We start from the raw sequence: 23,349 nt of genomic DNA, 5'->3' as shown, positions 1-23,349 counted from the left end.
AGATGACTCGTTTCCCAATAAGAACATATGCAAAAGTAACAGAATAAATGTGGTATTTTTCAGGAAAATACCAAGCTACTCAGAATAAATTGAACACACACGTTTAACTACTCCACACATCTCAGCCCGTGAGCTGGGACACCGTTTCCTCTCCAGGATCACCACTGCCAACGCTGCCTTCCTCCACTGCCCCATTTTGTAGCTCATTTTTAATGGCGCTACATTATTTCTACCTGTCAACAAAGGCCCGTCTAGTCAAAGCTATGGTTTTTCCAGGAGTCATGTATGGATCTGAGACTTGGACCATAAAGAAAGCTGAGAGTCGAAGAACTGATGCTTTTGAACTGCGGTGTTGGACAAGACTCTTGAGAGTCCCTTGGACAGCAAGGAGATCCAACCAGTCCATTCTGAAGGAGCCCTGAATATTCATTGGAAGGACTGATGTTGAAGCTGAAACTTCAATACTTCGGCCACCTGATGCGAAGAACTGACTCATTGGAAAAGACCCTGATGCTGGGAAAGATTGAAGGCAGGAGGAGGAGACGACAGAGGATAAGGTGGTTGGATGGCATTTCCAACTCAATGGACATGAGTCTGGGTAAACTCCAGGAATTGGTGATGGACAGGGAGGCCTGGTGTGCTGCAGTCCACCGGGTCACAAAGAGTTGGACAGGACCAAGCAAATGAACAACAACAAGTTATTTGCACCTGTCACTAGTAGAAGGACTGAACCACAGTAATCCTCTCTTCTGTTCTTCCACTGTTCCTTCAGGACCTTACTAGGAAATATTTTCAACTGTTCCCATCAAGTCAATCATTCGACTCCTCAAGAGCTTTACTATACTGCCACCAAAGTTGAATCCTCTCCTTTCTATCTCCAAAACCTGGAGTCCTGTGTCAGGACGTCCCTGGTGGCCTAGTGGTTAAGAATCCACTAACTGTTAGCAGTCATGGTCTTCTTTGTCCTATTTTGCTGGTATACACACAACTATTTCAAAACTTAACAGCTGAGGTCACCAAACCTTACTCATTTTTGTAGTGAAAGTTTCTACCATCACAATTCACATACAGAGGACAGGCAAAAGTATCCTCAGTTGAAGAGGAACAAGACTCACCTTTTACAATTTATCAAAGTATTTACAAGAACATCATTTTTCATTCAACAGAATACAGAAACATCACAAAACAATTCTAATTAAATACCAAAGAGTGAATATTTTCTTAAAGTGTAAGACTTATAGTACACCATAAGATGCTCAAATTCTCTCATCGGAAGTACAAATTCAAACAACTAGACTGCACCATTCACCTATTAAATTGACAAAAGATTTAAAACTTGAATAATGCCAGTGTTTTTGAGATTTGGGAAACTACACACTCTTAGACACTGCTACTGAAGTATAAATTGGTGCTACTTTTTGGAAGACAGTTGGCAAAACATACTCATATGTACATATACCTGGTAAACAAGCAATTTCTCTTATAAATATGTATCCTCTGGCTAATGCTGACAAAAAATGTTACATGTACAAGGATATATGCTGCAGCATTATTTAAAAATAGCAAAAGTATGGGCTTCCCTGGGGGTCTAGTGGTTAAGAATCCACCTGCCAATGCAGGGGACATGGGTTCAGTCCCTGGGCCAGGAAGATTTCATGTGCCTTGGAGCAACGAAGAATAGCCCCTGTAAAGAGAGAAAGTCTGCAAGCTGCAACCAAGACCCAGTGCAGCCAAAACTAAACAAAATATATTTTTTTTTAACTTCTAAAAATAGGGGGGGGGGAATTAAATTCTCTCTAATGGAGACTGACTCAATTGTGTTGCATCCATAACATCAAATACTTCCCAACTGTTTAAAAAAGAACACACAGGGAAACTCTGCCACCTGACACAGGAGTATTTCCAAGACAGAGCAAGACATTTAAGTTGCAAAACCGCATGCTTAGCAAGACCCCATTTGTTTTTTAAGTACAAAGACTGTACACATACACAATGTCACACTTCAAAAAAAAAATCGGGATCACACTAAACATACGGACGGTTTTGTCACTTGTTGTTGTTCAGTCGCTCACTCTTTGCAAACCCATGATCTGCAGCACACCAGGCTTCTTTGTCCTCCACCGTCTCCCGAAATTTACTCAAATCTAAGCTCATTGAGTCAGTGATGCCATCCAACCATCTCATCCTCTGCTGCCCCATGTTTTGTAACACACATGTATATACGTGTTTACATATATACGTCTAGAACATTTCTGGTAGGAAAAACTAGCTGTTATTTATGGAGAACAAGCGGGGAGGGCTGGAAGTGGGTGACACCATTCATTCTATAGGGCTGCATTTTTTAATCATAAAAATAAACTTGTTGATCTTTAAAAACTAAAATTCCCCAGATCAAAATGATACCTTTGAAGTCTGATATAAGCCTGCTCAAACAGGAGTCCTAAACAGATGATAAAGCGCTAAGAGGACACTCCTACTCCAATGACCACGTGTTCAATCAAGCCCAGAGGGCCTCAACAAATTATCTACGGTCCCAAGACCAACCCTGACCGGCCAGCAAGGGCCAGCCCAACGCTACCAACCTCGGCCACCAGAGAAGCCTCTGAGCACCATGCAAGGGCCACACCACAAGCAGACACTTCTCAAACAGGCCCGTCATTCTCCTTGGACAAGGGCACTGTGCCCTAACCCTCCCTCCTCTTCCCAAAAGCTCTTTTATTAGTGTGGGTGCTCATCTCCAACGTTTAAAATGACAACAGCTAATTGATGAAGTGTTAACCTGCTAACAGATGAAGGCTATTTCCCTAGGAATATTTCCATTTTAAATTAGGGGATCCAGCTCTTGCCTTAATCTACAGTATGAATTCCACAGTGAGAATGGCAAGCGAATCAGCTGAAAAGGAAACGAATGATCTTAGGACATGGCCTGCCTTTGCTCCTTCTGAACATGCCAAACCCACACCTCCCTTTCATCTACCCTAACGCACCAACACTAATGATACGTGACTTAAAACCTCAACTTTCCACCTTTAAATATTTATTGGACCAACTCACAGTATTTTTCTAAGAGGCTCAGAAGACAGTGAAGTGAGCCAACCATTCAATAGCAATGAGCTCACACATAAATAGCAACACATTGGAATGACAGATCTTCCTATAAAATAACAAATGCAGTTGTGCTCTTCTCCTTCCTCTCTTCTGGGGAAAGAACAACGACCCAAGAGTCGGGAAAACATGCGCTAGCCCCCACCCCCGACCTGCTTACTCTGAGGCACTGGTTAGTCATTTCATTTCTTTGCATCCATTTCCTCCTCTAAGATGAGAAATGAACTATGTCAATGTTTCTCAAAATGTTTCTACTGCATCAGGGATACATGCAGTCCCAATCAAGACAGTGGAGTCCAGTGCATCACTCAAACCTTCAGAAAGGCAAGTCTGGGGCGGGGGAGTCCCACAACTCTGACAAGTTCTCCTGAAAACTATCTGAGGCTCATTAGTTCCTCAGGTCTCTACTTGACCTAATTATAGGCTAGTTCAAAGGAATCCTAGACCTTCCTCTTCTGTCAAACCCACAGGAAAAAAAGAGCAAGACATTGGACAGTAAATGTTTAAATATCACTGCTATGATCGTTACAACTTCAGTGACCCAAACACTTACTGAAAACCTGACAAGATCCTGCAATACTGAATCAGACTCTCCTAGTATTGCTTGCTCGAGGTTATGTACACAAATACACACAAAATGGTCCACGGGACTGCTAAAACGAAACCCAAAGGCCTAGGCTTCAAATACTGTTTACGTATAACAGTTACAGCAATCGAGAATTATGTTTCTATCAGAAAATACCTTCAATAAAATAATGTAATATGAGACTCCAAATTCCATCACTATTATAAGTTTAGTTACATTAACTCTAATCTGACTACATATGTATATACTGCATATACTAAGTACTGACAATCTATTTCAATTTACACACCATAGTCCAAATGATTAGTGAGCAAATACGGAATATAAACATTAATTAGTGCAATAAGTTGTCTTTCCAAAGTTCATCTCTGTTAAGTTTCTTCCAAAACATCTGAAAGAGTGACAGGCAATGCTTCATAATCCCCCATTCTCCTATTCATCAGTAAAAACAGATTTTTCAGGCAGACGATCAGCCACCCTACTGATGACCATATATCCCAGCCTCCTTTGCAGCTACATGGGGCCACCTGACGAAGTTCCGACCAACAGGTGTGAACAAGTCACGTATGCAATTTCCAGGTTCGTTGTTCTCTCCCCCATCCTGTTCCTGGACCGTGAATGAGGTGGCAAGCTGTCTTGAACTGTGGGGGCCATGGGATCCCGTTATACACAGGAAAGCAACAAGTCAGAAGGACCCAAGGTCCCCTGTATCCTGGAGCTGCCACATCAGCCTTAGACGACTTACATGAGAGAGAAAGAGATTCAGCTTGTAAGCCACTGTAGTCAGAACATGGGCCCAATCTTGTGTTCTAACTAACGCATACAGAAAGTTTAAGTTACTAATAAATATTACATAATAGCTACTTACCAACTCAGTAAAGTTGAAACTCTAATTATAAATTCTTGGGTAGCCTCACTACTGAAATTATTGCTACTGTACCAACTTACATTTATATGGCATTTTACACTTTTGCAAAGCATCTCATTAGAGTATCTCATTTCACATTTTTCAAATCCTGGCAAGGGCAGCTAGGGCTTACACACGGTCGGCATACAGGATTCTAGAGCTCTGAAGCTACTCTGCCCACGACTGCGCAAGCAACGGGCGGCGCTCAGGCTTGGGCTTCAGCACACAGGTTCCTCACCATCCCTCTGTGCACACGCACATCCGTCCACTCCTGCTCTGTGCCCAGCACGGGCGCTACAGGCCCTGGAGGTACGGATACTCCTGTCCAGACAGACCTCACAGTTTAACGGCACGAGGCAGAGACAGACAGTAAAAGAATACATGTACATATGCACCCTGCGCAGTGCTCAGTCGCTCAGTCGTGTCCGCCTCTTTGCGACACCATGGATTGTAGCCCCCCAGGCTCCTCTGTCCATGGAATTCTCCAGGCAAGGATTCTGCAGCGGGTTGCCGTGCCTTCCTCCAGAGGATCTTCCCAACCCAGGGATCAAACCCGGGTCTCCTGCATTGCAGGCAGATTCTTTAGCAACTGAGCTACCACAGAAGCCCATACATATGCATACCTATGGTTATTTTTACTCAGCGCTGTCAAAAAAAAAAGCCATTGGTAAGAACACACGGCCAAGGAATCATACTTAGAACCAAGGTTGGGGAAAGTAGCATTTATGTTGAGACCGTAAGGATGGCTATCACTGAAGAGAAAGGGAGAAGACAATTAAGAAATGTATGTCTGTTATCTCAGTCTTCACAAGCACCCCATGGTAAGGATCATCAACCCATCTTACAGATGAAGAAATTGATATGAAGCAAAACCACTGTGCCTTAGGTCCACACTGCCCGTGAGGGGCGGGACTGGTTCAGGTTCCAGACCTGCCTGACTCTGGTGGCTCTGCCTGGTACCGCCTCACTGGCCAACACGCTCTCCAGTTACCATGCTTCCTCAGCCGCTCTCTACCTCTGTAATAAGCAGATCTGGAGTAGATCTCACGTTTGAGCATCTCCTTACCCAAATGCATGTGCTAAAATGCCAACCTTAACCACAAATATCCAGAAAACAAAACCAAACAAAAAATCAACTCTTGTCGGTAAAAATTTTATATAGAGAAACAAAGAGAACTATTTAATGAACAGGGATGTTATTTAAAATAGAATTGATGCTAACACCAGTTTCATTCCATGTTAAACCATTTCACTAAGCACCTCTCTGCAAAAGCAACTTAAACAATTAAATTATAGGGCAATAAAATGAAAAATAACTCATCAAGAGTATAGATACATTTTAAACTGTTATGCATCACATATCAGATATGGGCACATGTCCATCAAACAGTAAAAAATTAAAACAAGCAAAACTTTCACAGTATTACAAACTTTTAAAATTCACCTTCTAGAAGAGAGGGTGCATAGCTCTGGGAGAAAAATCAATTGCTAAGTAGCCTAAATGGTTCTATATCAGCAAAATGTATGCCTACAAGGAACCACATTATTTTACATGTTCAGTGTACTGTAAGTTATCTCCAATGAGGAATTCTATCTCACTATGCAACTCTGGAAGAAGGTTTTCAAAGTAAAAGCATAACTTATTTCAAACGTCTGGCTGGTTTATACAATGCTGTGTTTCCAAGTCATTTTGTTTTCATATACCAAAAAATGAAACTAAGACCAGCAGCCACTAGGTTAGAAGATGAGACTTGTCTGTAATTATCTAATAAGAACCTTAAATTAATGACTTTAGTCATGTGAAGTCAACATTTCACATTCACATAACCAATGGTAAACTTTACAGCTCTAGCTTTACATTATAACACTGATATAAGGCAAGATTTTGAATGATTTCTTTATTTAGGGGCAACTGGGGAAAAACTTTAGGTAATTTAAAGTAATTGTATTATTTTCCCAAGTAATTAAACACAAATTATAACCTCCCCTCCCCAAAATTTTATTCCAAAACTGTGCCAGCTTTGGGTTATGAATTATCATAATTTCTCTAACCATCAAAACATTGCCCAGTGGCCAAAATAATACATAGTAAGAAGTCTTTTAAAAAGCCTAACCACTGAGTATATGTAAGGTGCTCATACAAAAGTAATCAAGTCACAAGTTTCACTTTGGGCAATGTTAGTGTGTTAGTGTCAAGTTTCAGGGGCCCATGTTTGATAGTTTCAAGAAGTATCTTTACTTCTAAAGAGAAAATACACACAAGTATCTGGAGGTAAACCACCAAAAAACTCAACAGAACTAGCGATTCTTAGCTCACAGTTTAAATTACTGATAGGAATACAACAAAATTCTAAGACTAGTAGAATTTTGGGGAGAGAAGAGTCAATCTCTTCATAAACACTCTGGAAGTTTGGGGGTTCTGTTGAGTTCACATGTTTAAAGTCTTTTCTCAGGCGGATGAAAAGAGAAACTGCTTGGGTGTGGGGGTGTGGGTGTAAGAATTGTGAAAGTTCTTTGAAACAAGAGAAAGCAAATGCTAAAGCAAAGAAAATTTGACACACACCTTATGACAAAGAAGAAAGTCACAAATGAAGTCCCCTCTTCTGTTTAGCTAGTTTTTAACAGCATGCATAAGGCAATTCTCTTCTCACTCACAATAAAGTTATTTCCATTCAAATTTTCTCCCCATGACTGTATAGCTGCCAACCATAAACACACACGTGAAAACATCCCTGAGTATCCCAAACTTCTAAGCTATTTCTTTTGCTTGTTTTTGTTTTCAGGTAGTACCCAAGATTCCATATAAATCAGCATCTCCTTTCTTTGTATAGTTTCAAAACAAAATGTATGCCAAAGGTCACACCAGTCATGCATTATAACAAGTTATCTTCAATTTAGCTTTTACAGATAATCGTGGGGCTATAAAAACCTATGTAAATTCTTTAAATACCAGCTGCTGCACTTACCACTCCCCACTCCCACATCTCTAAACCATAAACACAAAAACTCCCCATAAATAAAACTCAGGGGCAGACATCAGACAATATTTTAGTGGGGGAAAAAATTCTAATCCAAGGTTGTGTTTGCCTTTTTTTTTTTAATCTACATTCCCAAACAAGACACTGCATTACAATGGAATATTTTCATTTATTTTGAATGTTGGCGACCTTAAAAGGCTGGACTAAATGTCTGAATCCCTAGGACACAGTTATGTATGTGTGTGACATTTCCAGTAAGTCCCACCAAAACATCTTTAAAAGAAATTTAAGATCCTAAATTTAAACCTAAATTCCATATTCTGAACAAAAACAAAGATCTCACTAGATTTCACAGTCTATCTCCCACCCCTACCAATAATGACCATTCACTTCACTCAATTCTACTCAAACCCTTAATCTTTTTTAGATTTCAAAGCAAAGCCTCCACCAGAAAGAGAAGAGATTCTTCTTTCTAGGAGACTTAATTTCTGAGCTTATGCCTCTTAGAAGTTTCTGTACTCAGTTTTACAATTTGGTGTAGACACCGACAGAACTCCTTAACATTTTGGCAAGGTTTGAAGTCTAAATGAATTTGGACAGCCACCATAAACACTATTGCTACTCCAAAGCAAATCCTCCAAAACCAATGGGGTACTTTAAGTGTAAGTCCAACGTCTATTAAAAATCTTAACACAACTTGAGTAAACTTTTTTTATAACTGTTTCCTTTAAACTATCTTCTTCAGTTTAAAATCTTACCACATGAAATTTTAGTTCTAGTCTCATATTTATATCAGAAAAAAAAATTATCCTTAAAGTAACTAATCAAGATGTGGGAAATTTACAAAGCTAAAGGTAACTCCACTGAATTATTTAAACGCCCCCCAAATCAAAGTATTAGTATATCCATTATTAAATACTTAGTATATGTAATGTGTAAGGACTCCCAGGGAAAATCTAAGTATCCAAAGATAAAAAATAACCAAAAATAACTTTGCACAAAACTTGCTTATGACTCATCAATACTTAAGTGATGACTATAATTAAGTGTGAGGAACCAAACGCAGAACAGACTACTTTTTAATTCCTTCCATTCAAAAAGTGTCTACACAGTTTTCTTCAGAGTTGGGGGGTGGGGGGAAGCTAACAAATTAAGTTTCATTAAGAGGGCCTCGCTTCATTCTCTCCTTTCTGCTTCTGCAAACCACAAAAGTTAATTCCACGCCAACACTATAGGTGGATACAACCCTAAATCATTACAACCAAATAACTCCAAAATGTGCCAGTACTTCTAATAACGAGTTGTAAGTTCGAGATTAAGAGCCCCGGCTGGCTGGACTCCCGGCTTCAGGAGTCCCAGCTGTGTGACCTTGGACGAGTCACCGCTCAGTCTCCTCATCTGTGAAATGGGTAACAGTTTCTACCTGGAGGTTAAGAGAGTTATTAATACACGGTCCTAATCTTTTAACTCGGGAGCGAAAACAATGTTATAAAGGGTGTATTTCCTGACAACCTGGGCCGAATTCAACTAACAAATGGCGCTGGCGCTCAAGTACTGCACCTAGATTACCAAGATTCACATCATCCAGGGGTTTTGGACGACAGACTCAGCCTAAGTCGTCGGAATCACTCACTAATTCTGCCCCATTTTTAACTATTTCAGACCAGGGAAGGGGGCCGGGGGGAGGCCTTTCCGCCCAGCGTGAAGCTTCTTCAGCCAGCCCCGGCGGATCTAAGTCTATGAATAAGACTCCAGCGAGTTTTGTTGCCTACACCCAGGTCTCGATTATTAATTTACGCATCCGCGGCCCTCTGGCACCCTCCGAGGGCTGTGCTAAGCGGGTCACCAGCCCTCCGACGTCGAGCGGCCGGGCTCTCACGCGCACAACTTCCGAGCAGGCCGAGGGCCCGGGCTCCGCGAGCACGCAGCCCGGAGAGCCGCGCGGGGGGGACCCGGCTCCCCGACCTTCCCCTGCGCCTCGCCCGGCGGCCGGGGGCAGCCCGTCTCCCCTGTAACCCGTGGCATTGTCCTTGCGGAGGACCGTGGCCGCTGTTCCCACACTGGTGGGGACCGAGAGGAGGGACGAGGGAGGAGCTGGGGGAAGAGGATGAGGAGGAAGAGGAGGAGGAGGAAGACACCCTCCTCCCCTGCGCTCGGGCGACCAGGCAAAAGGTCTGGCGCTTTCTCCCGGCCCCCAGGCCCCGGCTCCCGGGAGGCCTTGGCCCCGGCACCCCCAGCCCTCCGCAACTTTCCCTCCGCTCGTGCCCGCCTCTCCTCCGGGACCGGGGCCTGTCGGGCGCCCTCCCGCCCGCCCTCCCTTTCCCCCCCGCCCCGACCCCGGGCGGGCGGCCGGCCGGCCGGCCTCGGGCCGCGGCGCCTCCTCCTAAAATGGCAGGTCCCTCCCTCCGCCCGACCGGCCTCGGCGCGGGCCCCGGCTGCAGGCCGCAGGGGGGGAAGCCGGGCCGCCGGGCGCCGGGCGGGGCCGCGGCCGGACACTCACCGGGACGATGGCGGGGCGCTCGCGCCGTTCCCTCCGGTGAGTCTCTGCCGCCGGCTTCCCGCCGCCGAAGCTGCTGCGCCCCCGCCGCGGCCTCCGCCGCCAGCGCCGCCCCGGCCGCCTCTCTCTCCGCCCCCGGCGCTCCCGGCTCCGCGGCCTCCGAGCCGCAGCCTCCTCAGGTCTCGCTGCCCGGCTCGCGGGTCTGAGCGGCGCCCGGTGGGGCGGGGGTGTGTGTGGAGGCCGGGGAGGCGGCAGCCCCCCTCCCCGGCAAATACCGCAGTCCCCGGACCCAGAGCCCCGCGGCGCGGCGGGGGCCGCGCGGCCCGGCCCGGCCCGGCGCGGAGGGCGGCGGCGGCGGCGAGGCCGGGCGCCCAGTCGCGGCCGCCGCCGGCGGCGGCTTCTTCTTCCCCGAGGTGGATTTTGTAAATCTCACAAAATGGCGCGCGCTCCAAAGCTGCGCAGCGAGGAGCGCCGGGGCCCGAGCGGCGGCGGCGGCGGCGGCGGCGGCGGCTCCTCAGCCAGGAGAGCCCGAACCGCCCGCCCCCGAGTCCCCGCACAGACAGACGGACACACACTCACACTCACACACACACACGCGCGCACGCACCCTCGCACACGCTCCCTCACACACACACACACACTCTCACACTCACACCGGTCCCGCCCGCTCGCCGGCGGCGGCGGCGGCGGCGGCGGCAGCGGCACCAACAGCAGCAGCAGGAACAGCAGCACAAGCGGCGGCGGCGGCGGCGGCGCCCGCACCCCCCGCTCGGGGTGTCCGCTCTCCTGAGCCCGACCTGGGCCGCGATCAGCAGCAGCGACGGCAGCAGTCTCCCCGGATCCCCCTGCCGCTCTCGCCGCCGCCACCCCCGCCTCACTCCAATGGTGCTTTTTATTATTATTCGGGCGGGAAGCGAAAGGGTTTAAAAAAAAACCCAACCAACAAAATGGCGACGGACCGACCCGGTCGCTATAGCAACTGTCAATCAAAACGCAAACCCCCCCCTCCCCGCGGCTGACGTGCTGACGTCCTCCTCCCGCCACCCCCGGCCCCAAGCCGGAGGGCGGGGCCTGTTGCTCGGGCAACGGCAGATTCCGTTTCCCTCCTTTTCCCTGCGTTCCCCCACCCCCCTGCCTCCGTCCCCGACCGACCAACCACCCAACCCCCCTCAGGTCACGTGAAGGATAAATTCGGAGCTCGCTACGAGTGTCAGAGGAGGGCGCGTGATTCGCTAGGGGGAGGGGAACGGAGGGGAGACGGCCGGGCTGAGGGGAGGGAAGGGGAAGAGGAAGGCAGGGCGGGCGGGGGGCCGAGGCGGCGGCCGGGCCTGTGCCCGAGCGCCCGCCGCTTCCCGGGCCGCCCAGCCGCGCCCCGCCCCGCGCGCGCCGCGCCCGCGCCCGCGCCGACTGCGGCCCCGCGTGCCCGGCCTGCGCGCCGCCGCCGCCCGCGGAGCCCGGCGCTTCCGCGTCGTGCGCGTGCAGCCCCGCCCGCGCCTGGGTAGGGGAGGGGGCGGGGAGGACCCGGGAAGCCCCTCGGCCCCCTGCGTTCCCGGGGCTGAGGCTGCTCACCTGCATCCCTGGGGAGCGCGCCGTCGGCCGCGCCCGCCCGCGGGCTCAGGCTGCTCTCGGACGGGCTCGCGTGCCCCCCTCGCGGGAAAAGATGCCCACGGAGGCTGCGGCGGGGGGTGGGGAAGAGGCCGCCTCCGCGCTTCAGACATCTCAGGAATTCCGGACGCTTCGCCCCGGTTCCGGGATGCCACTGCGACCGACGCCTCGCTTAAACCCTGGCGCTCGATCTTTGCAGCGGCCGGCGCCGACTTTCAGAAATGACGGACGGAGCCATCATAAGCACTCCAGGCTTTCCCACGGATTTCATACCGACCCCCCATCCCTTTCGGGGCGCAGCCTTCTTTCCCCATCGGAATGCCCCGAAAATTAATCCGCTCAAAGCGATCACTGTATCCTCGTTCAACTCCCTCATTATCTCTTTCACGCAACAGCTCAGTTTCCAGATTCTCAATTCGTCCACAATTCTTTATTAATATTCTGGCCTTTGTTTCTCTTTATTCTGTCTGTCCCGCCTGGCTAAATATTGCGAAGTGTGCACAGCCCCCCACCCCCAGCCCCCAGGCTTTAAAACCTAGGTAGATTAGTAGCCATGCTGTACTAGCTACTTTGTAATTAGTAGGCAGTCACTGGCTGAGAAAACGTATTTTGTACCAATGCTAGTAAAGTGGCACTTGATATTGTGCTAAAAAAGGATACTGTACACAGTATTTTACTGCAAGTCCAACAATTTATTTACTTGTAAGCTGGATTTTGCCATCTTCGATGACTGTTCATATCCATTTTTTTTTCTAGATAGAATCCTAGGTGTACAGAGAAACAAACCCATGGCCTATATGGGGAAAGAATCTTATAAGAGTGGATATGTTTTTATGTATAACTGATTTGCTTTGCTGTACAACTGGAACTAAGCATTGTAAGTCAATTATACTCCCAATTAAAAATTAAAAAATACTTTTAGTACAAATGGGACGGGGTGAGAAAAGAACAGCTCTGTAATAAATATTAGTCTCTATCCTTTGTGATGGAGGAAAGACACAAGTTTTTTTTTTTTTTTCACAAATATTACCCTCCTGCAGGTATTAGAACCCTAATATACTAAGGCACCCATTCAAGTTAGCACAATCCAAGACTAAATTAGACGAAAAGTAGGCAAATAGGTTACTTCAGACTGATTCTCATGATATCAAAAGTTGCTATGACTATCAAAATTTCTTTGGAGCACTGACTTTTTCAAAAATTGACCTGCTAACGTAATTAAAGTTCGCATTCAACTTGATTGTTTTGAATGAGGTGGCCAAGAGTGTCCCTATTGGGGTGGGGGTGAGAGATTGCTGCCTTGATTCTGCCCAAGCTTCCGTTTCCACCGTGCAACCAAATCCCGGTCTCCTGCTTCTCTTCGCCCGGCTCCCCTCCCCCACCGATTCACCACAGTTTCACTTCTATAAGAGCACTTAAGCATTTGCAACCTTCAGCGTTAAATGGGAGTCAATTTTTTATTGCTGGTAATGAACGAAACTTGCCAAATTAATCTTCTAGATAACTGAAAAGTATATGACAATGTCTCAAGAAACTTGCCCTTGGTTTCAGTCAAGTCCACCTGGAAGATTATCAGGGTGAGGCAGAGTTTTGAATTTACAGTCCTGCAGTGATAAAAGGCATTCCTGATCTTCGTACCTGGAAGGCTGCACCCTCTCTGTCCCCCATCCCACTCCCTCCTCCCAGTGTGACTGCGTTACACAACACGGATCAATAAACTGTCATGTCCAGGTTGGAATGCTATAAAATGGTTTTATATCGGCTTCATCTAAAAGCAACCTATTAATTATGTTGATCCCAAACAAGTGAACACATGTAGGCAGGAAGGACTCAGGTACAGATGCCCGTTTAGTCTTGACCAGGTTCCATGATTAAATCCTTGCTCTCATCTGAGAATCTTCCCGTCACGTCCACTGCCAGATGTATTACAAATCTATGTATCCATAGAAGTTAACCTCGAAAGGTAAAGACCCTCAAATCGCAGATAGTAATAGCCTGCACATAACCAGCACATTCTAGGGTGTACTTTGGACTGCAAGGAGATCAAACCAGTTAATCCTAAAGGAAATCAACCCTGAATATTCATTGGAAGACCTGATGTTGAAGCTGAAGCTCCAGTACTTTGACCATCTCATTTCAGGAGCTGATTCATTGGAAAAGACCCTGTTGCTGGAAAAGGTTGAAGGCAGGAGGAGAAGGCGGTGACAGAGGATGAGGTGGTTGGATGGCATCACTGACTCGATGGACATGAGTTTGAGCACATTCTGTGAAATGGTGAAGGACAGGTGAGCCTGGAGTGCTGCTGTCCATGGGGTCTCAAAAAGTTGGACACGACTTAGTGACTGAACAACAAGCCTCAACAGTGTGACATTCCCATTATACCCGTGAGAAAACAAGTCCTGAATAATTAAGTAACTTGCCCAAGGTCACACCACCAGTAAGAGGTAATGTCAAGATTTAAACTCATGTGTAGGACTTCCCTGGTGGTAACTGAATACGAATTCACCTGCCAATGCAGAGGACATGGGTTTGGCCCCTGATCCGGGAAGCTCCCACATGCTGTGGAGGAACTCAAGCCCGAGCACCACAACTGCTGAGCCGGTGCTCTAGAACTCAGGAGCCCACACACTCTAGAGCCTGCGCTCTGCAGCAGGAGAAGGCACTGCAAGAAGAAGCCCGTGCACCGCAAGGAAGAGTAGCCCCACTGGCTGCAACTAGCGAAAGCTCTCAGAAAGCAGTGAGGAACGAGGACAATGAGAAATAAAATAATGTATATAATTAAAAGATTCTGCACACCTCAACTAAGACCTGGCACGGCCAAATATTTTAAAAATAAATATTTTTAAAACAAAACTCATGTGTAACTGCAAAGCCTATGTTTACTTTGCAGCACGCCAAAATGATCCAAGGTTATTTGGAGATTGGGTTTTTGCAGAGGTATCAAGGATTCCCTGGTATCTCAGGTATCAAGGATTCCCTGGTATCTCAGCTGGTAAAGTATCCACCTGCAATGCAGGAGACCCCGGTTCGATTCCTGCATTGGGAAGATCCACTGGAGAAGGGATAGGCTACCCACCCCAGTATTCTTGGGCTTCCCTGGTGGTTCAGCTGGTAAAGAATCCACCTGCCACGTGGGAGACGTGGGTTCGATCCCTGGGTTGGGAAGATCCCCTGGAGAAGGGAAAGGCTACTCACTCCAGTATTCTGGCTTGGAGAATTCCATGGACTACTGTCCATGGGGTCGAAAAGAGTCAGACACCTGAGCGACTTTCACTTCACTTCAAGCTGGTATATGATCAGCACCAGACTTCCATCACCCCAGTCAATTTGTCTGTGGCCATCTTTCAAGTGGATCCAGCCCAGACCTCTTCCCTGCGCCCCACCTCCCTGCCCTCAGCATCCCTGCCTCCTCTTGACCCCTGGACCAAGTGCTCTACTGCCATTCTCCTAGCACCATAAAGTTGCCTACAAGGTTATTTTATCCCAGATGTAGTTCCAATGTTGCCATTTTTAAACAGGAGGACAATCCAATATTCCTTTAGACATTTGTAAGAATGTTTACCAGGGACTTCCCCAGTGGTCCAGTGGTTAAGAGCATCTTGCAACGCAGGGGATGCAGGTTCAAACGCTAGTTGGGGAACTAAGATCCCACGTGCCTCCGGACAACTAAGCCTACTACTAAGCCTACAACTAAGCAACCAAATAAATAATGTTTTGTTTTGTTTTGTTTTTTTAAAGTTTGCCAATATTGTTTCATGAATTAGCATGAACATTTTCATATTCTGTGACATCAAGATGAAGGTTGAATGTGAAATCGTGGATTAAACTGGATATTTGCACTGTTTGAGGATATCTTGAAACAGTATCTTGCTACATTTTGGCAAAACTTGAAAAGAAATACACTTGGGCATGTTGTTTGTTGTTGTTCAGTCCCTAAATTATGGCTGACTCTTTGTAACCCGGTGGACTGCAGCACGTCCGGCTCCTCTGTCCTCCACTATCTCCTAGAGTTTGCTTAAATTCCTGTCCATTGAGTCAGGGATGTTGTCTAACCACCTCATCCTCTGCTGTCCCCTTCTCCTTTTGCCTTCAGTCTTTCCCAGTGTCAAAGTCCTTTCCAACGAATCTTTTTGCATCACGTGGCCAAAGTGTCGCAGCTTCAGCTTCGAATTAGTCCTTCCAGTTAGTATTCAGGGGTGACTTCTTTTAGGATTGACTGGTTTGATCTCTTTGCAATCCAAGGGGCTCTCAATCCAATATATGCATAGAAATATATACATATATACAAATATACATATATATGTATATATATGTATATATACATATATATGTAATATAGATATATGTATATATGTAATATGTATATACATATGTATATACATATGTATATATGTAATATAGATAATACCTTCCTCAAAATTAACAGGCTGAGGGAAAATGCCCTAATGAAACTGTGAAAGACAGTTAAGTACATGGAATTAAAAATTAGGTAAGAGGCTTGGAAATCTACAAAGGCCATTTACTTCAGTGGGTTCGTTAGTTCAACAGTTTTTGAGAATTTTGGCTATTTTGTCGATGTTTTAATGTAGGTATTAATATGTGGTGAACATCCTTTAATATTCCTACAGTATTTGTTTGTATGTCCACTTACTGATATTTTTCTGTTTGCTTCAGTTGAATGCAAAGCACATTTTTTGTGTATGTAGCAGTGGCATTACTTTATCATATTGTATTTGCTTGTCTGTTTCTAAACTATAAGTGCTTTTAGGACAAGGATCCTACATTTCATCTTTGTATCACTAGTACTATATCTGGCGCATCGTAAATACTATTTTGTTTGTTTGTTTGTTTGTTTGTAAATACTGTTTTGTATTTTTATTTTATTTAAAGATTTTTTGATGTGGACCATTTTGAGCTCTTAGCTCCCAATCAGGGATTGAATCTGCATGCCCTGCTTTGGAAGGCAAAGTCTTAACCACTGGACCACCAGTGAAGTCCCTGTTTTGTATTTTTAAATGAATGATGATCTTCTGAAATTTTCTTCCGATTTTCCTCTACCCTATACGAGGTTTTGGCCATCATAAAACTTTAGGGGAAACTGTCCAATGATTTGTATAGAAGAGGGAAATGGTCTCTTCCGGTCTTAAAATGGATAGAATTTCTCTAGTGCCAGGGGAAAGATTGTTGCAGTCGGCAAAGTTGGAAGAAGAGAATTCCACTGAAGAGATACAGTAATGCTAGTGATTACCATGGAGCTAGTTTCATTTTATCAATTTTTCTCAGACCAGGGTTCCTACACAGTCCACAGTTCACCCCAAGTACCTCCAGTATGAGAAACTATAAATTAGGGCATGTTCATCAGACAAAATATTTAGCTTCTATATTCCAAATGCAAAAATAATAGCCTTCTACCTGCTTGTGCTGTTAGCAGCTTAAGGGTATGGTCAAACACTAAAAATATTCGTGACGGGCCACAAACATGCCTGTCCTTTCCCTCATCTGAAAGCATCTTCAGAGTTTTAAAAGCAAAAACTATTTATTATGTTTCCTTTTTAAATCTATAACACGAAGTGTGTAAAGAATAAGACAGAAGGAGCCACTAATCCCATTATAATGACTGTTAATTTTAAAAATAAAAACAATCCAAGAGACTTCCCTGCTGGTCCAGTCTCTAAGATTCCATACTCCCCATGCAGGGGGCCCAGGTTCGATTCCTGGTCAGCGAACTTAATCCTGCATGCCGCCACTAAAAGACCTATATGCTGCAACAAAGATGGAAGATCTGGCGTGCCACAACTAAGACCCAGCGCAGCCAAATAAATAAAAACTTTTAAATAAATAAATAAAAACAATTCAAGCATATGGTTTGAAAATTCAAACAGAACAGAAAAGAATGAAATAAAGACTAAAAGCCCCTCCCAGCTTCTGGGCTTGTTCCTCCTTCACCCTCTTTCTCGGGCCTATAGAGGACAGTTTCTCGAATTCAAGTTCCTATCACTGTCAAAAGCCTAAAGGACTCTCACTGCTTCTAAGTCTGTCACCTAGTCCTTTCACGAGCTGATCTCTCAGGCCTCCTTGCCAGAAGCTTCCCCAGAACACCATTCTCCCCCCGGAAGGTCTCCTCCTGGCATCAAATCGTTTCTCTTCTTGCACTTTCCTTGTAGGTTTCCTTTTCCATCTGCCAGGAGGAAAGGTGGTCCTTTAAGGGCAGAGACCTAGCTCACTTATCTTTTTTTTTTCTCACCCCCCAGTGCTTAGCATATACCCGGAGCCAAGTCAGTGCTTTTGTAAGAATGGAGTCACCATGGAATTGCGAAACAGCAAGAGCTGGTTCAGGCAGGCAAGCAGCTGGAACCAGGAAACGGTTAAAGGCAGGAGGGATCCACTTCACTCTGGGCTGGTGGCCATCTGCTTCCGGCCTTCCTGTCCCTCCCACGGTGGACGGTGGACGCAGGCTTCCTGCAGTCTGGGAGAGGGTCTGAGCGGGAGAGTCAGAAACCCAGCGGTGAAGGGGCTCCCCGAGCCCCGAATGAGAGTGTTCAGAAAAGTGGCTCAGCATCGAGGGACTTCTGACTCTCTTTGTGAGAAAGACCAGGTGGGCAGGGCCCCTGGGAGTGAGTGCAATGGGGAGTTTGCTCCCCAGAAGATGTGGCTGGGCCTCTCCTGGAGCCAAAAGGGAACCGACAGTTCGTTCCAGGTCGCCCAGCCCGAGAGGCTTGAGAAGAAGGCAAAGATTCATGGTGGGCACTAGACACAGGACTCAATTCCTGGACTATGTGCTTTCCAGCTAGGTAAGTAGAGTGGAGGCTCCAAGGCCAGCATTCCAGAGGTCTGAGCTGACAGGGTTGCAGGTGTATATGAGACAGAAGGCTAACTTGGCAGGTACATTCATTCTGACTGCCAGGGATGGGGGCCTGTCCCGAGCAGAAGGCCCCAGAGACCCCAGAATCAGTCCTAGGATGTGAGAGGCACCCTCACCTGCCCGTCACACCCTGATCGTGAGGTCGCTGCCGTGGAGTTGAAAGGACGCCCAGGACACCTTCCCTGTTAGCTACACAGTGACATTCTGTTCACATTAGTCACTGGGGATATTTTCATTTTCTTGCAGTGAAGCACGGCACAGGCAAAGTCCTGTGAGTCTGGATTTTCAAGAAGGGACTGGTGGCCTTAATACAGTAACAATAGCAACAAGGAAAGAGAGTGATTGCAGAGACAGTGAACAGGGGCATTTCCACTACCTCCCAGAGATAGGACTTGGGTGGTTTACTTAACCTCTCTTAACTTGTTCTTTCATTTTCTTTATTTATTTTGGCCACACCGTGCATGTGGGGTCTTAGTTCCCCGACCAGGGATTGAACTTGTGCCCCCTGCAGTGGAAGCCCAGAGTCCTAACCTAACTGGACCTCCAGGGAATTCCCTGTTCTCTCATTTCTTTAGGGGGATTCTTTCTAATACTTTGTGAACTATAAGTCATTATATAAATATTGGCCCTGATATAAATAATAATAAATTAGAAGAGATTTTCCTGCAAATGTTTGTTTTTTAAGCTTTTTCTAAGATGTCCCTTTCAAAAAATATTAAGTTACTTCTGTGTTTTCAAAACTCTCAGGTCCTCTTGCTGTAAACATAAGTGATTTTTAGCCTATGTTAAAACGTATTTATGAGCTGGAAACATATTACCTCCTGAAACATTGTTGTTGTTCAGTCACCCATTTGTGTCTGACTCTTTGCAGCTCCACGGACTACATCAAGGCATCATGCCGGGCTTCCCTGTCCTTCACCATCTCCCAGAGATTGCTCAAACTCTTGTCCATTGAGTCAGTGATGCCATCCAACCATCTCATCCTCTGTCGTCCCCTTCTCCTCCTGCCTTCAACTTCCCTGAACTGTACACACCATGAATTGATTGCCCCACACTTTCCACCCACTCTTTCTAAATTGTACCTTTCGGGACTACACAGACCATGTTTCCTCAAAATACCAACCTTCAAATAGTGGGGGAAAGCTATGATTTTCCCACCGGAATCTAGTCTTTCTCAGGCTAAATGTCTCCTTCTCTTTCAACGCTTGCCCCGGTCAACCCGCCACCCTTTGAGTGACTCCCCTCAAGGTCATCCGTAAGTTGAAATGTTGGAAACACCTAACTATCCAGCAGTGGAGGCTCAACTAAACCACGCAACGAATCACGTCAAGATAGGATGCAAGATAAAAGAAGAGATAAAGCAGTAGATTTAGTATGATTTAAGTCTTGTAATTAAAACTTTATATGTTAAAATAAATTTTTGTAATATTTGTCACAGGGTGGAACAATGGTATGTGATATTCCTCTTGTTTGTACCTTTTTTTCAAATTTTCTAGAATGAATTACTGGTAAGTAGGAGGGGAAAAAAACAGACCCTACATCCCTACAGTTTTTAACCTAATGGCCCAGGTTCTAAATCTTGGGAATATCATAAAGTAGGCTTCTTACCACACATCATTTCAGAGATAAGTGTGTAGCAGGAAGACCAGAATACCAGGAGCCTGGCAGACCTCCAACAAGTGTTTGTTTCCTTCTTTACATCCCTGAGTTCTTGAGGACTATTCTCATATACTCCTTTCTCATTAAAATTTCCTTCACCTGTGTCCTACGGCTGGATTTCTAATCCATATTCCAACAGATACTCACTGTACTTCCAGTTCTGTCCAAGCTGTTGACTGAGCTGGGAGGGGGGCGGCAGGTCTCTGATAGACACCAGCTCCAAGAACAAGAAAGAATAAAGTGGACATTTCCTTAATTCCCATTTCAGAGAGGAAATGCAGTTAGAGTAGATCATGTAAGTGAAGGAAGCGGGGGAAACACCATCAAGTCAGTGCTCACCCAGTTGTTATTCAACAGGACAGTGGCAAAATCATCAGGCGACAAATGCTGTCTCTTGCTCACTCCAAAGTTTCAGGAACTGGCTCATGAGGTTTTCAGCAGTAAAGAAATGGAGGGGTGAGTGAATCTGTGCTCCCACCTCCATCCTTCTCCCAGACGAGAAAAAGGCAGCCTAGAGGGGCTATGAGATTTGCCCCAAGTTGACCCACTTAACTGCAGAGTTGGGAGACAGACAGGCCCCCTGATACCTAGTCCAGGGCTTTCCATCTCTCCTGCCTTCCTTCTGTCAGATTCTGAGAGAGAACAAAGTGTCTGCAGCAACTTGGAATTAACACCATGGGCCTGAAAGGTGGTCTCCGATTACCCATCGTCTTGAACCTGGAGGCTTCCCTGGAGGGGAGGAGGGACTTTCCCTCCACCTTCCTAGGTTCAATAGCTGAGTCTGTGACTTAAACAGACAGCAGGCAGGTTGAGAGCAAAAAAGGTGCACACACGTATTCATTTTACTATTATGTGTGGTGGGCATCACACAAAAAAAGTGAATACTCAGTAAACTGGTCCACCGATCTTAGACTGTAAGGATTGGAACTCAATCTGAATTCATCTTTGTATCCCCGGCCCTGATCAGGGCAGCTGACACAGAACAGACACTCAAATGCATGCAGAGTCAGTCACTGGTAATGCCCTTTACTGTGGGTAACTTATAATTCAACTTGTGGAAAAGGGTGGCTGCTTCCATAAAAGGTAAGAGAGCCTGTTAAGGAAGAAGGTGAGTCCTGGTTTGACAAGTTGAGACCTCTGGGTTTTGTTCCATTGAGTCATGTTTGACCACTCACTGTCTAGACCTGTTTGAGAAACAAACAAACAAAAAACCCTTTAATAGTTGTGAATAAGTATATCACACTTGCTTTTCTCTCTCCAGGGCAAATAATTCCAGTCCCTTTGGAGATCCAGTGATCAGAAAACATACTCTAATAAGATGTTATGATATCTTGGATACGATGGAAGTTCGCGAAGAGTCAGACACAGCAGCATCCTACTTAAATATATCCTGGCATTTCATGAACTTAATACAACATGGTGGAGCTGGCATTTCTCTAATGCTTTTTTTTTTCTTTGTCCAATCTGCCTGCTGTCAATTTGTTTCACAGACCCAGCTATCGAACCTAAGAAGGTAGAAGAAAAGTCCTTCCTCACCTACACGGGAGCCTCCAGGTTCAAGACTGGTGGTGATCTGAGGACACTTTTAGCGCTGCTGTTAATTCCTTCAAGTTGCTGCAAATACTTGTAAGTTCTCTCTCAGAACCTGATAGAAGGAAGGCAGGAGAGATGGACAGAGCCCTGGACTAGGTATCAAGTGGTCTGCCTTTCTCCTGATTCTGCAGCTAAGTGGGTCAACTTGGGGCAAATCTCACAACTCCTCTAGGATGCCATTTTCTCATCTGTAAGAAGGGCAAGGAAATCCAACCAGTCCATGCTAAAGGAAATCAGTCCTGAATAGTCATTGGAAGGACTGATGTTGAAGTTGAAACTCCAATACTTTGGCCACCTAATGCGAAGAGCTGACTCATTTGAAAAGATCCTGATGCTGGAAAAGGTTGAAGGCAGGAGGAGAAGGGACAATAGAGGATAAGGTGGTTGGATGGCATCACTGACTCAGTGGGCATGAGTTTGAGTAAACTCCGGGACTTGGTGATGGACAGGGAGGCCTGGCATGCTGCAGTCCATTGGGGTCGCAAAGAGTCAGACACGACTGAGTGACTGAACTGAACTGAAGAAGGGCAGAGGTGGGAAGCCTAGATTGAGACACTGCTCTAATCGTTTACTGCTGAAAATGCAGTGAGCCGATTGCTGAGACTTTGGGGTGAGCAAGAGACAGGATTTGTTGCGTGATGATTTGGTACTCTCATCCTGTTGAATAACTGGCTGGATACCTACTTGATGGTGTTTCCCTCTCTTTCTTTACTTAAATGATCTGCTCTCTAATTGCTTTTCTTCTCTTAAGTGGGTATTAAGGAGATATCCAATTTTTTCTTTCTTGGCTTATAGCCATGGCTTCTTGTCCCAGAGGCTTCTGAGCCTGTGAATAATTATCTGGTTTAAGTAAAGGATACCCTGAAGGTAATAACATACATTGCCTGTGGTTCGGGTTTGCTTGGACTTCCTGTGTAACACTCTCTCCTCTAAAACATTCTACAGTGATACTATTACCTACACTATCACTTTACATTTACACAGAAATTTTTCCTAGAATATCTTTCTTGTTACTTACACCAGGATCCATGTAGGCTTTAGCAAGGAAAAAGGACAAATGAATGTCCTCAATTATGTTGGAGGGGTTCCTCAAAGCTGTTTTCTAACTCGACCATTTCATTTTCCAATATTTGTGGCAAATATACAGGAAGAATTGATTTTTGTATATTGACCATGAATCCTAGAGTTTTGCCTAACTCACTGATAGATTAGATTTTTAATATGTGTTTATTATTTTTTATGTATTTGGCTAAGTCGGGTCTTAGTTGCTGCCTGTACAATCTTTCGTCTTAGTTGCAGCACATAGGATCTTGTTCCCCGACCAGGGATCAAACCCTGGCTCCCTGCACTGGGAGCCTGCAGTCTTAATCACTGGACCACCAGGGAAGTCCTGATTAGTTTTAATAGATTGCTGCTGCTGCTAAGTCACATCAGTCATGTCCACCTCTGTGTGACCCCATAGATGGCAGCCCACCAGGCTCCCCCGTCCCTGGGATTCTCCAGGCAAGAACACTGGAGTGGGTTGCCATTTCCTTCTCCAATGCATGAAAGTGAAAA

The 23,349-nt window shown here is 45.7% G+C and overlaps 1 protein-coding gene and 1 long non-coding RNA gene across 9 annotated transcripts in view; one reads left to right on the top strand and one right to left on the bottom strand.

Moving 5' to 3' along the window:
- Positions 1–12,110, bottom strand: part of DYRK1A (dual specificity tyrosine phosphorylation regulated kinase 1A) — a 146,389-nt gene extending 134,279 nt beyond the window's left edge. For 4 of the 8 annotated variants that reach the window (XM_069568218.1, XM_069568248.1, XM_069568276.1 and 1 more), the window contains exon 1: positions 10,077–11,061. The gene's annotated coding sequence lies outside the window, so the exon portion shown is untranslated. Of the gene's footprint in view, positions 1–10,076; positions 11,062–11,642 lie in introns of those variants that run through there. The other 4 variants (XM_069568229.1, XM_069568267.1, XM_069568256.1 and 1 more) reach the window with 4 other exon arrangements.
- A 5,819-nt stretch (positions 12,111–17,929) lies between these two features.
- LOC138427978 (uncharacterized) lies at positions 17,930–22,670 on the top strand. Its single transcript, XR_011252238.1, has 3 exons — positions 17,930–18,469; positions 19,412–20,655; positions 21,461–22,670. It is a non-coding gene; the product is annotated as an uncharacterized lncRNA (long non-coding RNA).
- Positions 22,671–23,349: the final 679 nt, after the last annotated feature.

Source organism: Ovis canadensis, chromosome 1, assembly GCF_042477335.2.
Source record: "Ovis canadensis isolate MfBH-ARS-UI-01 breed Bighorn chromosome 1, ARS-UI_OviCan_v2, whole genome shotgun sequence".
Taxonomy (NCBI): domain Eukaryota; kingdom Metazoa; phylum Chordata; class Mammalia; order Artiodactyla; family Bovidae; genus Ovis; species Ovis canadensis.
Note: the sequence above shows the minus strand (reverse complement) of the source record. Positions and strands in the feature narration are given on the sequence as shown.